The following is a 14,474-nucleotide window of genomic DNA, read 5'->3' on the forward strand; positions in this document are numbered from 1 at the left end:
CAGCCTGGGCAGCTCCTTTGGAAATTCTGGAGGGAGTGTTCACATTTCCGAGAAACTCAGATAAATGAAAAAAGTCTTAATTCTCGCATTAATAGGGCCATATATCGGGAAACATTGGCTGCATGTCGGCTAGCCGTAGCAATGGAAAGAAGATGGAAATAAACTTCCCAGTCCCCCGGGAGGACGTGAGAGATCTGGATCTCACTGTCCTGTCTGAACGGAGAAAGATGGAACTACTGATACACGTGGAGGGGTCTCCCGAGGGTGCGATTGCTCTGGTTAAACATCTCTGTCTGAAAGACTACAAAAAGGCCAAATGGCCGCTTTCAATGTGCTGTAAAACTATTGTCGACCCCAGGCATCGATCCAGGTGAAGTTTGGTTCCGACACCGGGCCGGGTGATGGAGATAAAGTTCCCCAGGTACAACTGACCGGATGGACTAGACCCGGCATCACCACCTCATCCCGCTCCTGTGACCCGAGCAACAGGGACTGAGCGGCGGCTTATCTCTTGCGGTTCGGCGTGGAGGTCCCACAACCCGGACCAACTCCGTTAGGGTTGCTTCAACACAGAAAGGACAGAAAACCCCCGCCCATCCGGGGACTGTGAAAGCGGGGGCGGGGCCACGAAAAACTACGTCCGGGACTTCACTGGACAGGAACACTGAAACATCAAGTGAGAAACAGCAACAGGTGGTCATTAAGCCATCTACTAGATGACGGCTGCTCCTCAATCTCAGACACATGGCCTGATTACCATTTCTTCGATCCCTTGGGTCTCCACTCATCTGCCGGCCTCTGTTCTTCACTGATCTTCATCGTCCTCCAGGAATCAGTCTGGTGAATCTCTATAACAAATACTCTCTAACCTCTTGGATAATCCTCCATGGAATTAAATTCTATTTCTGTAGCCCCGTGCTGCCCCAACCACTCTCATCCCACCCCTGTCATTATTTCCAACTTCCCACCTCCCTCCTCACCTGGATCCACCTCTCATTCCCCAGCACTTGCCCCATCCCCACCCCTCACCACTTTCTCTGACTATATCCCGTCCACTCTCAGTCCAGACGGAGGGTCTCGGCCCGAAATGTTGAAGGTCCATTTCCCTCCACAGATGCTGCCCGACCCTCTGAGTTCCTCCGGCAGTTTGTTCTTTGGTCTGTATAACCCGTATTTACGGGGAGCGGGATTTTACTCCAACAAAGTTACTATCTCCAGTCCAAATAATTACCCTAATCACGAGAACGCCTGCAGATGCTGGAAATCCAAAGCAACACACACAATGCTGGCGGAATTTAGCACAACAGGCAGTATCCTCGGAAAAGAGTAAGCATTTTGGGCAAAGAGCCTTCATTACTGCAAAGGGAGGGGGAAGATACCTGAATAAAAAGTTTCGGGAGGAGAACGAGGCGAGCTTGGATGTCACAGATGAAGTCAAGTGATGGACAGGTCATGAGCTGGTGAAGAAAGAATAGGAACATTGTCAATAGAAAAAAGGGAAAGAGGAGACCCGGGGGGAAGTAATAAGCTGGTGAGCAGAAAGGGAGGAGGGATGAATGAGCAAGGCAATTGTTGAGAGAGTGATCCCTCTTGAAACAAGAGGCTGGGAGGGCGAGAAAGGTTAAGGTATGTTTAGTTGTAAGATCTCTTCGGAGATGGTGGAAGTTGCACAGTCTGAAGGTGTGGTAGGTAAGGACATGCGGAACTCTATCACTATTACGGTGGTAAAAGATGTGGTGAGGACGAACTACGGGGAATGGAGGAGACATGAGTGAGAACTACACCAATAGCGGAGGGAGGACAGCCACATCCTGGCAACAGAAGCGGCGGAAGCAAAGAAACTGGGAAGAGGAAAGAACACTTTACGGGTATTTGGTTGGGAAGAGGTCCGGTCGAGATTACTAAAGTTATCTATAGGTTTATAAAATTAGTTGGTTGAAAATCTATCTCCAGAGATGGAGACAGGGAGCGAACAGGAAAGGGAAAGGATTATGAGCTGGTGAAGAGATGGATTAAATTATACTCAATAACGCTTACAATAAATACAATGTACCTTTGAATTCTCTCTCTACCCACTGCACCTCATTCAGTCACCATTAAAACACACTCTGCATTTCTGTTTCGCCGAGAGAAGTGAGTGATTTCGTTTTCCACAATGGGCTCCAGTTGACCTGCTGATCCCACTCACTGTTTTGCCTCCATTACCCCGACAAGAGACACTGAACCCAGAACAGTACAACACAGGAACAGGCCTCCAGTTGACCTGCTGATCCCACTCACTGTTTTGCCACCATTACCCCGAAACCACTCGACAAGAGACACTGAACCCAGAACAGTACAACACAGGAACAGGGCTCCAGTTGACCTGCTGTTCGCACTCACTGTTTTGCCACCATTACCCCGAAACCACTCGACAAGAGACACAGAACCTAGAACAGTACAACACAGGAACAGGGCTCCAGTTGACCTGTTGTTCCCACTCACTGTTTTACGACCATTACCCCGAAACCACTCGACAAGAGACACAGAACCTAGAACAGTACAACACAGGAACAGGCCTCCAGTTGACCTGTTGTTCCCACTCACTGTTTTACCACCATTACCCCGAAACCACTCGACAAGAGACACAGAACCTAGAACAGTACAACACAGGAACAGGCCCTTCGACCCCAATGCTGTACCGAACCATTTAAGTTCGTCATCAAATGTCCAAATGACTGCCTGCACAATGCCAATCGTTTCACTTACCTCACATTCACGAGTCAATCTAAACACCCCTTACAAATCCCCAATATATCTGCCTCTACCACCAGCGCAGGCAGCACATTCCAGCCACACCACTCTCTGTGTGAAAAAAATACTTGCCTCTCATACCTCCTATGAACCAATCCTACATTTTAAATGTATACCATCCGGTATCAGAGATTTCAACCCTGGGATAAAGATATTGTCTATCTACACTACCTATGCCTCTCATAATCTTATAGAAATCTGTTAAGACTCACCACAGCCTGCAACACTCTAGAGAAACAACCCAGGTTTTATATAGGAATATTTCCTGGGAAATGGACCTGAGAATTACTCTCAGTTTAAATTTATTCCTCTGTAGCACAGTGCTTGTCCAACCTCTCATTATAGCTCATGCCCTACAACCTATATCCACCCGCCGGACTGGAAAACTGCTTTATTGCAGAAGGAGAAACATCCAGCCCGATCTGTAGAAGCTCAATCCTGGGCTAACGCCAAACCCTAACACTGCCAGTTTCATACCATCTCACATTACAGCCCGAGCACCAACTCTCCCAGGACGCTTTCCTGTCGGTAATATACTGCAATGTCTTGGCTATCCCCCGTTCTGATATTAACGCACTCTCCAGCTCAAAACAGAATGGGAACCTGATGATGCTTTAACTGGGTGGGGAACCCGGGCTATGGTCACCAGCAGGTGTGAATATGCAGTATCTTAACTTGTCTCCAGCAGGGAAATTGGGTACATTTGTTCACTAAGTTATTGCTGAGCGGCATCTGGAGCAGCGCAATTCGGCGCCACGTTTCTCGTAGAAAAGATAATAACAAAATGCTTTTAATATAAAATTGGAAATAAATCACTGGAAACAATGCAGGTTTTTGTTTTCTTTTTGATGCACAAATATTGACTGACTGAAAGATGTTTGTGCTATTCTGAACAGATTTACATAAATGCAATCCCTACTTCCATCCATTAGTCAGCTCTTCATTCCAATACAGACATCATATACTCCATACAGTGAATGCTCAAGGCTTCCTCGCATCCACACCGGCTCCTAAGGCCACTGAAGGACGGTGACCAGAGAGCGATAAAAATCTCTGTAGCTCTGGTGGGCTGTTACCCTGGTGATGGAGGAAGTGGCTCAGCAGAACTAACTCAAAATAGGAACTAACAGACTCAACCTCAAATGCTCTGAGTTTCATTATGAGGAAGATGAATAACAAACACTCAGCCATTTTGTAACGGAGAAGCTAAAATTCCAGTGGCTGTTTCAACCCTGCCTCGAGGTGTATTCAGTCAATCTGTTGGTATTTCCATCTCTGCTGATCTTCCAGCAGCGCTGAAACTGTTCCGAAATCAAAATACATTCTTGGATGCGTTCTGTCTGCTCCAAATGTCAACTATGGGATATTTAAAATGGTCCTCACGCAATGCATTGTGGTGATAACCATGAAGTTTCCTTCTTTGTACAAAAATGTGGTTAAAAATTTCATCATATTCCTGTATCTGGATTAATCCCAGGCATTGAAACAGGTGCAATTCAGATCCCGCTACTGGACAGAATGATGGAAGGGAAGGTCCCCAGATACAATTGAATAGATTGAGATTGCGACCGTAGATCCTAGACTCACCTACAGTTGAAAACATATTGTCCCCATCCACTCTATGCAGACCTCAGGATTTCATTGATGTTTCTGTTCCCAGAGCCGCCACCCCTCCATTCAGAAGAGGCCCAGACACACCAAATGCTCCTCATATATAAAAACTTTTCCATTCCAGAATCATTCTTGTGAACTTTGTAAACAACAACTGTAATGAGCAAATTTCTACAAATACAGACAATTTGGTGGCAGGATAATTTATTGAGAAAACTTTTGGTTCCTTTACTGTCAATTAACTGTCAAACAAAATCTCCTGAAGATCAGCGTGCTCATCTAGACAAGGAACGAAAGGGATCGAACTCTGGCAGAGACGTATGGGTGATATCCAGAGGATGGGAGGATAGCTAGTTGTACTCATGTGTGTAAGAAAGGCTCGGAAAATAAAAAGGGATACCATAGGCACGTGACCCTGAAATCAGTTTTGGGTATGTCTTTGGAAGGAATTTTATGAAACGCAATCCATAGGATTTCGAAAGACTGGGCTTGATGAAGGATAGTCAACTTGACAGATCATGTCTAATCAAGTTATTAAGATATTCGAGGAAGTTATCAAGAAGCCTGATGAAGGAATCTGACGGTCATTGCCTACATTGACATTAACAGGGCGTTTGACAAAATTCTGCATGGCTGTCGGGTCCAAAAGGTAAGTGTCGTTAGATTTCAGGATGAAGCAAGTGGAGAAGCTCGGGAGAGTTTGCAGATGGTTGTCTCTCCCAATGGAGGCATGAGACTCGTGGGATGCAGCAGGGAAAGTGACTGGGTGCTTGGTAGTGATGTTAATGATTTAGATATCAGATGAAATTGTGGCAAACCGGAGCAGCAAACATGTGGATTAAACCGAGATGGGGATGTAGTAGGCAGAGGGAAATACTACCAAAGGTACATTGTGCTCTGGAGCAGCTGACAAGTTAGGTTACACTCTAGTAGAGGGAATTTACTGAAGTAGTGGGCTATTGCAATTAGAAAAAAAATTGACAGTTTGACCGAGAAACCGTTGCAGCAAGAACAGGAGGAGCGAAGGAGCTCGTAAGATAATTGGCAGGAACAAATAAAACGAAGGGTATCTGAAGAGGAGCGGCCAGTGTATCAGTGGCTCAGCGTAGGAGTGGAGCTTTGAAGCTTTGGCTCGAAAGGCTTCGGAGAGCAACTGAGGACGAGGTTGCTGCCAGTGAGGTAAGGCCGATTAAGTTCCATTAATTAACAGGAGTAGGTAATGGAGGCAGCAGTTAGGGCAGTGGAGTGCTCCGAATACAGGATGTGGGAAGTCAGGGAGAGGACAATTGTCCCTGATGACTACACCTGCAAAAGGTGCATCCAGCTGAAGCTCCTGATAAACCGAATTATGGAACTGGAGCTGGAGCTGGAGCTGGATGAACGTCGGATCATTCGGGAGGAAGAGGCAGAAATAGACAGGAGTTTCAGGGAGGTAGTTACCCCTAAGATTCAGGAGGCAGGTAGCTGGCTGACTGTCAGGAGAGGGAAGGGGAATAGACAGGAAGAACAGAGCACCCCTGTGGCTGTTCTCATCAACAATAAGGAAAGCGTTTTGGATTCTGTTGGTGGGGACGACCTACCATGGACAAATTGAAGTGTGGCCTCTCTGGCACCGAGACTGGACCCTCAGCTCAGAAGGGAAGGAAGGAAAAGAGAAGAGCAGTAGAGATAGGGGATTCGATAGTTAGGGGGACAGATAAGAGGTTCTGTTGGAGAGATCGAGATTCTTGGATGGTCTGTTGCCTCCCCAGTGTCAGTGTCCAAGATGTCTCGGATCGAGTTCTTGGTATTCTCAGGAGGGAGGGTGAGCAGCCAGATGTCGTAGTCCATGTAGGGACCTATGATGTGGATAGGAAGACGGAGGAGGACTTCTTGCAAAGAGAGTTTAGGGAGTTTGGTGCAAAGTTGAATGACACAATCTCCAGGGTTGCAATTTCAGGACTTCTCCCTGTGTCAAGTGCTAATGAGGCTAGAATTAGGAAGATAATACAGCTAAATACGTGACTAAGGAGATGGTGCAAAGGGTGGCTTCATGTTTCTGGATAACAGGGCCTTGTACCAGAGAAGGTGGGGCCGTCCCGACGGGACGGGTTACACATGAACTTGAGGAGAACTAACATCCTTGCGCGTAGGTTAGCTAGTGCTGCTCCGGGGTGTTTAAACTGGATTTGCAGAGGGAAGGGAAGCAGTGTGTTAGAGCTGGTGGTGAGGTGCAGGAAAATAAAAGTCATGCGAGGACTGCTTGTGTGGACTGAAATCAAAGGTTTGTATGTGATAGAAATGTACTCAGGTGTCAAACTGAAAAAACTGGGGAAGAGGCGTCTGGCTCTCAAATAGAGAAAGATAAGAGCAGCAGAAGAAGTTCATGGAGTAAAGCCAGATCTAACATATTGATAGACTTTGAGGACAGAGAAGCAGAATAAAGGATATAAAGGTAGTAAGGGCGAAGGGCCAAAGTGTGTGTACTTCAATACAAGAAGCATCAGGAACAAAAGTGATGAACTGAGAGCTTGGATACCTAGAAGGAATTATGATGTAGTGGCTTTTGCGGAGATTTGGCTGGCACCAGGGCAGGAATGGATTCTCAATATTCCTGGGTTTCAGGGTTTTAAATGGGATAGAGAGGGGGGAGAAGGGAGGAGGGGTGGCATTACTGGTCAGGGATACTTTTACAGCTACAGGAAGTGTAGGTTATGTAGGAGGATCCTCTTTGAGTCAGTATGGGTGGGAATCTGGAACAGGAAGGAAGCAGCTAATCCAGTGGGAGTATTCTGTAGTCCCCTTGGTAGGAGCAGATTGGAATGCAGATTTTGGAAACATGTAAAAATAACAGGGTTGTTATCATTGGTGACTTTAACTTCCTTAATATTGATTGCCAGCTGATCAGTTCCAATGGTTTAGACGGGGCAGAGTGTGTTAAGTGTGTCCAGGACGGATTCCTATCACAGTATGTTGACAGGCCGACGAGGGCGAATGTTGGATCTAGTATTAGGTAACGAACGGGGTCAGGTCACAGATTTCACAGTGGGTGAGCATATCGGTTCAGTAATCACCGTTCTCTGGCTATTACCATTATCCTGGAAAAGAATAGAATCGGAGAGGACAAGTTTTTTTTTTAATTGGGGAAGGACAAACTGTGAGGCTATAAGGCTAGAACTTGCGGGTGTGAATTGGGATGATGTATTCTGGCAGGGAAATGTACTATGGACATGTGATCATTGTTTAGGGATCTCTTGCCGGATGTTAGGGATAAATTTGGCTCGGTAAGGAAGATAAAGAACGATAGGGTGAAGGAACCATGTGTGACATGTGAGGTGGAAAATCTAGTCAGGTGGAAGAAGGCAGCATATCAGAGCTTTAGGAAGCAAGGAACAGACGGGTATATTGAGGAATATGTTTTTATTAACTACTTGGATGAGGGTGTAGAAGGGTGGGTTTACACGTTTTCGGACGACACAAAGGTTGGTAGAGTTGTGGATAGTGTGGAGGACTGTCTAAATTTGAAGAGACACATTGGTAGGATGCCGAAGTGGGCTGAGAAGTAGCAGATGGAGTTCAACCCGGAGAAGTGTGAGCTGGTACACTTTGGAATGACAAACTCTAAAGCAGAGTATAAAGTAAATGGCAGGATACTTGGTAGTGTGGAGGAGCAAAGGGATCTGGGGGTACATGTCCACAGATCCCTGATATTTTCCTCACAGGTACATAGCGTAGTTAAGAAAGCTTATGGGATGCTAGCCTTCATGATTCGAGGGATAGTGTTTAAGAGTCGGAAGGTAATGAGGCAGCACTATAAATCTCTGGCTAGGCAGCACTTGTGTCCAGTTCTGGTCTCCTCACTATAGGAAGGATATGGAAGCATTGGAATGGGTACAGAGGAGATTTAGCAGGATGCTACTTGGTTTAGAGAGTATGCATTATGATTAGAGATTAAGGGAGCTAGGGCTTACTCTTTGTAGAGAAGGAAGATGAGAGGTGACATGATAGAGGTATACAAGATATTAGGAGGAATAGATAGAGTGGACAGCCAGCGTCTCTTCCCTAGTGGACTACTGTTCAGACAAGAGGGCATGGCTTCAAAGTAAGGAGTGGGAAGTTCAAGGGGGATGTAGGAGGAAGTTTTCTCACCCAGAGAGTGGTTGGTGCGTAGAATGCACTGTCTGAGTCAGTGGTGGAGGCAGATACACTAGTGAAATTTAAGAGAATACTGGGCAGGTATAAGGAGGCATTTATGGTGGAAGATTTATGGGAGGCAGGGCTTAAGGGTCTGCACAACATTGAAGGCCGAAGGGCCAGTACTGCACTGTACTAGTTTATGTTCTATGTTCGATAACTGATATAGTGAATCCCAATGGTCTGTCTAAGTGACAAAAGAAACTGACATGGAATACAGATCCGCAATTCTTTGAAAATGACTCCACTGTTAGCTGCTTTCAGAACCTACAAATGCAAGGCACAGTCAGAAGATAAGGAACCGAAAATAAACAAAAGGCGAAGTAACAAACTTCACATCATGTGTTGTGAGTTTCAATATCACAAAGATTACCACAGCAGAAAATTTGTAACTGTGAAACAAGTATTGTAATGTCTGATTTACCTTGCTTTGTGTTTATTCCATTAAAACGCTGGTAGTTCTAGCTAACAACAATCGAGTCCGGGAGGATCCATTGCTATGAGAGGTGCAAAACTGTACTTCACAATGAAAGGAAAGATTGGAAGAAATATTACTGATATATATCATTTAGCTGGTGCTAATAGGTGGTGGGATATTATTGAGGTGGTGGGATACAGACTGGACAGAGGTTGAACAAGATGACTGATATATATCATTGTGGTGGTGGGATACAGGCTGGACAGAGATTGAACAAAATCGGCATGCAATAAACTGAATGAAACAGGTGGGAGAAGGGATCAAGCTCAATCACAAGTGGTCCTCCAGCAATACACAGTCAATAAATTTACAACACCTACTATTGCATGGAAAAGATTCTAAAATGACAGAGATGGAACTAACAAAAGGAAATTTGGCATGTAACTATTGTCGTTCACTAAACTTCATCAACCTACCATAGAAAGTATCCCAAGAGGGTACTTTACGCGTTCATACTGCTACTGTTTTACTCATGACTGCCAGGAACTGCAGAGAGCTGCCGACATCGCGAAAAGCAGACTGCCCACCATGAGGTGTGTATGAACTTCCTGTTGTATCAGTAAAGCAGGCAGAATAACCTCACAGTCTTGGGCATTCTCGCTTTCCACCTGGGACGAAGATTAAGCACTTAGTGGAAAACACAAATCACCTTACTCAAGAACGGCTTTCATTCTGCTGCCTTAAGCATACTGAATGGACCCCAGCAGGATAAGATGCACTTTTACCTCACAATGCAACTTACTATGACCTTGCACCGTATGCCAAAGTGCACTTTGGTTTCTCTGAAACGATGATGCTTTGTTACACTCTGTAGCTCCACTTACCCTATATAATCTCAATGTTCTGTTGTGCTCTATTGATCAGTATGGATGGTATGCAAAACAATATTTTAATTGCGCCTCGGTACAAGATAAAAATAAACAGATTTCCCATTTTAATTGTGTGGAGATCATGGACAGGTTGGGCCAAAATTTCGCCAGTGATGAAGAAGGTAAACGTGATGTTTGCATTTACTTCAAGAGGACTATAATAAAAAAAAGGAGGTACTGTTGAGAATTTATAGAGTGCTGATGAGGCGACACTGAGAGTACTGTGCGCAGGTTCGGGCCGCTAACATGAGAAAGGATGTTTGGAATGGAGAGGGTTAAAAGGTGGTTCAGGAAAATGATTCCAGATTTGATTCCAAAGAGCGTGTTCCGGTGATGTACTATTCTATGTTCTAAGTTATGTCCTATCTCCATTCGACCATACAATAGAAGAGCAGAATTAGGCCGTTTGGCCCATCGAGTCTGCTCCACATTTTCAGCATGGCTGGTCCAGTTTTCCTGACATTCCCAATCTCCTGTCATCTCATCAAATCCTTTCATGCCCTCACCATTCAAGAGCCAATAAACCACTGTCTTAAATATATATAAAGATATGACCTGCATAGCTGCTTAAGGCAAAAAAAAAACTTCCACAGATTCAACATTCTCTGGTAAAATAAATCCCTGCTCGCTGTTCTAATAGCAGGCCCCTCTATTCTGAAGTAGGGTTATCTGCTCGTATAGTATTCCACCAGAGGAAACATTATCTCTACATCAACTCTATCAAGGCTATTCAACATTCCATATATTTCAATAAAGTCACCACTGATTCAACTGAATTCCAGTGAGTACTGGCCCAGAGCCATCAAACGCGGTTCACATGACAAGCCATTCAATCTTCGAATCGCTTTTGCGAACACCCTTTGAACCCGTTGCAGTTTCACCACATTCCTTTCGAAATTAAGAGGCCCAGACCTGCTCAGAATACTCCAAGTGCTGCCTCAGCAGTGCTTTATACAGATTCAACTTTACATCGTTGCTTTATATTCTCGTCCTGTTGAGATGAATGCTGACATCGCATTTCCCTTCCTCACCACAGACTCAACCTGTAAATTAACCTTCAGGGAATCCTGCACAACGACCCCTAAATCCCTTTGCACCTCAGTTTTCTTTTGTACTTAGAAAATAACTAATCATTCGTCTGCCAAAGTGCATGACCATACATTTCTCGACACATTATTCCATTTCCTTGCCCAATTTCCTAACTGTGTAAGTCCTTCTGTAGACTTTCTAATTCCTGAAAACCGCATGCCCCTCTACCTATCTTCGTTCTGTCTGCAAACTTTGCAACAAAGCCATGAATTCCATCGTCCAAATCATTAGCATATGACGTATAAGAATCGGTCCCAACACAGACTCCTGTGGAAAATCACTGTCACTGGGACCAATCCAGAAAAGCTTCATTTTATTCCGACGCTTTGCAATCAACCACTTTGCAATCAACCACTGCTATATCAATGTTAGTATCTTTCTTGTAATACCATGATCTCATAGCTTGTTAAGCAACCTTACGTGCTGAAGCGTAACAAAGACCTTCTGAAAATCCAAATACACAGCATCAACCGATTCCCCTTTGTCTATACTGCTTGTTATTTCTTCAAAGAACTCGATCAGTTTTGTCAGACAAGACTATGGCCTATTTTATGACGGGTCTCCAAGTACCCTGAGACCACATTCTGTCGTACCCGCCATGAAGTCCAGGTGACATATCTAATGTCAGACCTTTCAGTTTCCCAAGAAACTTCTCTCTGGTCTGGTAACTTCACACACTTGATGCCCCCTGAACTTCCAATATACTGCTAGTGACTTCCTCAATGAAGATCAGTGCAAAATACTTCTTCAGTTTGTCCGCCTTTCCTTGTCCCATTTACTATATCCCCAGTTTGCAGCGTTCTGATATCCCGTCGTGCCTCTCTTTTACAACTTATGTATCTGAAGAAACGTTCAGGAACCTCTTTAATGTTATTGGCTCATTTACTTTGGTATACTACCTCTGCTTTTTTAACAACTTTTGTTGCCTTTTGTTTGTTTTTACAACCTCACCAATCCTCCATCTTCCCACAAGTTGCTGCTCTGCTGCCATCCCTGCGAGTGATTCTGGCCAATTCCCCTCTCCTGCCTCGGTAATTCCCTGTACACCACTGCAATGCTGGTACTTCTGTAATATCGATGAGTCTGTCTTTATCTTCTCCTTCTGCAGTTTCTATTTGAGTCCCACTAGCTGCCTGTAGGGGACAGTGAGAGGGACTTCCCAAACACGGATTGAACACTAAACCCCGGGTTTACTGCTGCAAACACGGAACTGCCCATTAACTCACAGCCTGTCACTGTGAGGGAAGGAGTGGCAAATTATTCCCTTCTTTGCTTCCAAAGGAACTCCAGAACCAAACATCTGAGCACAGAACATTAATACTAACGCATCACCTCATACTCCTGGGCAGCTTGAACGACGGGTCCATTATACATGTATCAAAACGTGTGTGATATCCCAGGACCCATCCTCACAGGGTCCCAACCTACCCCAAGATGATCACACATCTTTCCCCTGTCTCATACAGTAATCAGAATTCCCTGCAACCCGTGACTATCTGTCCGAGGCGTCTGCTTCATCGCTGAAGGAGGAATGTCCAGTTCCAGATGTAGAAGCAACAAGATCGGGCGAACACCAAACATTGGCAATTCCATGTTCCTGGACTCCTCATCCCAGGATGATAACGAATGGCCCAGCCCTCCCAGGGCTTTTCTGCCGTGCAGTGCCTCAGCTATTCCCAGTTCAAAAAAAAAATAACACTCCTACACCAACCCATGACAGAATTGTAACCTGAGGAACCCATTGTCTGGACGGGGGTCGAGTTAACTTTCGTTCCGTGATTTACAAAATGGCCCCGGATACATTTCATCATGTCTCTGGGCATATTATTGATTATTATATTGTTGAGTGAAACTTACACCAAATCAGCTGGCCGCCACTTTTCCCCTAGTGGAACAGGAACAATATATTTCAATATTAAATCGTAAATATAGGCCTGGAAACAGAGTATAGAGATTTATCTCTTTTTTTTTGATTCACAAATAGGGACCGATTACAAGATGTTTGTGACATTCTAAAAAAGATTTGCATAAATACAATCCCAACATTCATTAGTCATCTGTTCATTCCAGCACAGACATTATATATTCCGTACAGTAAATGCTCAAATCATCCTCGGATCCACACTGGATCCTGTGGCCACTGAATTTCTGCTAAAGGGCTGTGTAGAGTGATAAAGATCTTCAACACTCCTTGAAGCTGTGGTGGGCTGTTTCCCTGGTGACTGAGGAAGAGGCCCACCAGAACTAAACAAAAAAAGGAAGTTACATTCTCAACATCACATGCTCTGAGTTCCCTTATGACCACAATGAATACTGAACACTCTGACATTCTGTCACGGTTAAACTAAAATGCCAGTTGCTGTTTTAACCCCTTCGACGTGCAATAAATCTGCTGGCAGTTCCAGTTCTGCAGATCTTCAGCAGTGCAGAAGCTGTTCCATTGTAGACACCGGCTATCGATCCAGGTGAAGGTTTGACCGATGCGGGGCCGGGTGATGAAGGTAAAGTTCCCGGGATAAACCACAATGGATGAGTGCAGTCTCGGTATCATCACCCCATCGCTCTCCCCGGACCAGGGCAAGAGGGGCTGAGCGGCGGCTCATCTCAGTCGGTATGTTGTGAAGGTCCCACAATACAGACCGACCCCGGCAGGTTCTGTCCAGCAAGCGCAGAGAGGCCGCCAGATCGGGGAAGTTAACTGGGTGCATTACCTTACATCAGACGTCCACACTGGGGACCAGCCTCAGTACTCACCGATGAGAACTTGTTTTCACGCACGGACAGTGAACCCTCCCCCGGATTCCCGACTCTGGGGGTGATGGTCGTCTCCTAATCCGGATCCTACAGACGATCCGCCGCCGCCGCCGACCCGCTTCAACACAGAACTGAAGGAAAGTCAGGACTGTAATTTATGTCATCAGAGCTGGGGGCGGAACCTCGGAAACAAGGCAGATCTGCGGTAAAATGGGAGCGGGAAAAGGTTCACGTGACTTACACATACATGTACGTCCATGGAATTTTGCAAGATTTTGCAATTTCCGCCGTCAGCTGAGAATATATAAACAAAACTTTCTTAAGAATTTGCGAATATATCACAGATCTTGTAGCTATGTTTAGACTGTGACGAGATCTGAAGGACTATTCTAAAGTGGACTGTTCCTTTAAACGAGTGAGAGAGGGGGAGCGAACAGCTTGTTTGATAATTCAGCAGCAGGGAGACAGAAAGTCTGTGAGTTGCCTTGGAAACTGAAAGGCGGAGCTATGTGATGGACAGCTCGTGTTCAGCACTTGGAGATATTTACAAGGTCAGTTGTCGTTTTAATCAGACACACACCGGAGAGACACAGGACACACCACAGGAGACACACGACTCCTGAGGCAAGGAGGACACTGGTGAGCTTTGTGTGCCCACGACAAGGGTGGGGTTTTTGCTCACAGTGTGGACAGAGGGGTGACCGGCG

General features: G+C 45.3%; 1 protein-coding gene across 1 annotated transcript in view; it reads right to left on the reverse strand.

Annotated features, from left to right (window-relative positions):
- Nucleotides 1-14,222, reverse strand: part of LOC132387048 (NACHT, LRR and PYD domains-containing protein 3-like) — a 61,260-nt gene extending 47,038 nt beyond the window's left edge. Inside the window, exon 1 of the mRNA XM_059959423.1 lies at nt 13,768-14,222. The gene's annotated coding sequence lies outside the window, so the exon portion shown is untranslated. The remainder of the gene's footprint in view (nt 1-13,767) is intronic.
- Nucleotides 14,223-14,474: the final 252 nt, after the last annotated feature.

The sequence above is a fragment of the Hypanus sabinus genome, unplaced genomic scaffold (assembly GCF_030144855.1).
Source record: "Hypanus sabinus isolate sHypSab1 unplaced genomic scaffold, sHypSab1.hap1 scaffold_1494, whole genome shotgun sequence".
NCBI classification, from domain to species: Eukaryota; Metazoa; Chordata; class Chondrichthyes; order Myliobatiformes; family Dasyatidae; genus Hypanus; species Hypanus sabinus.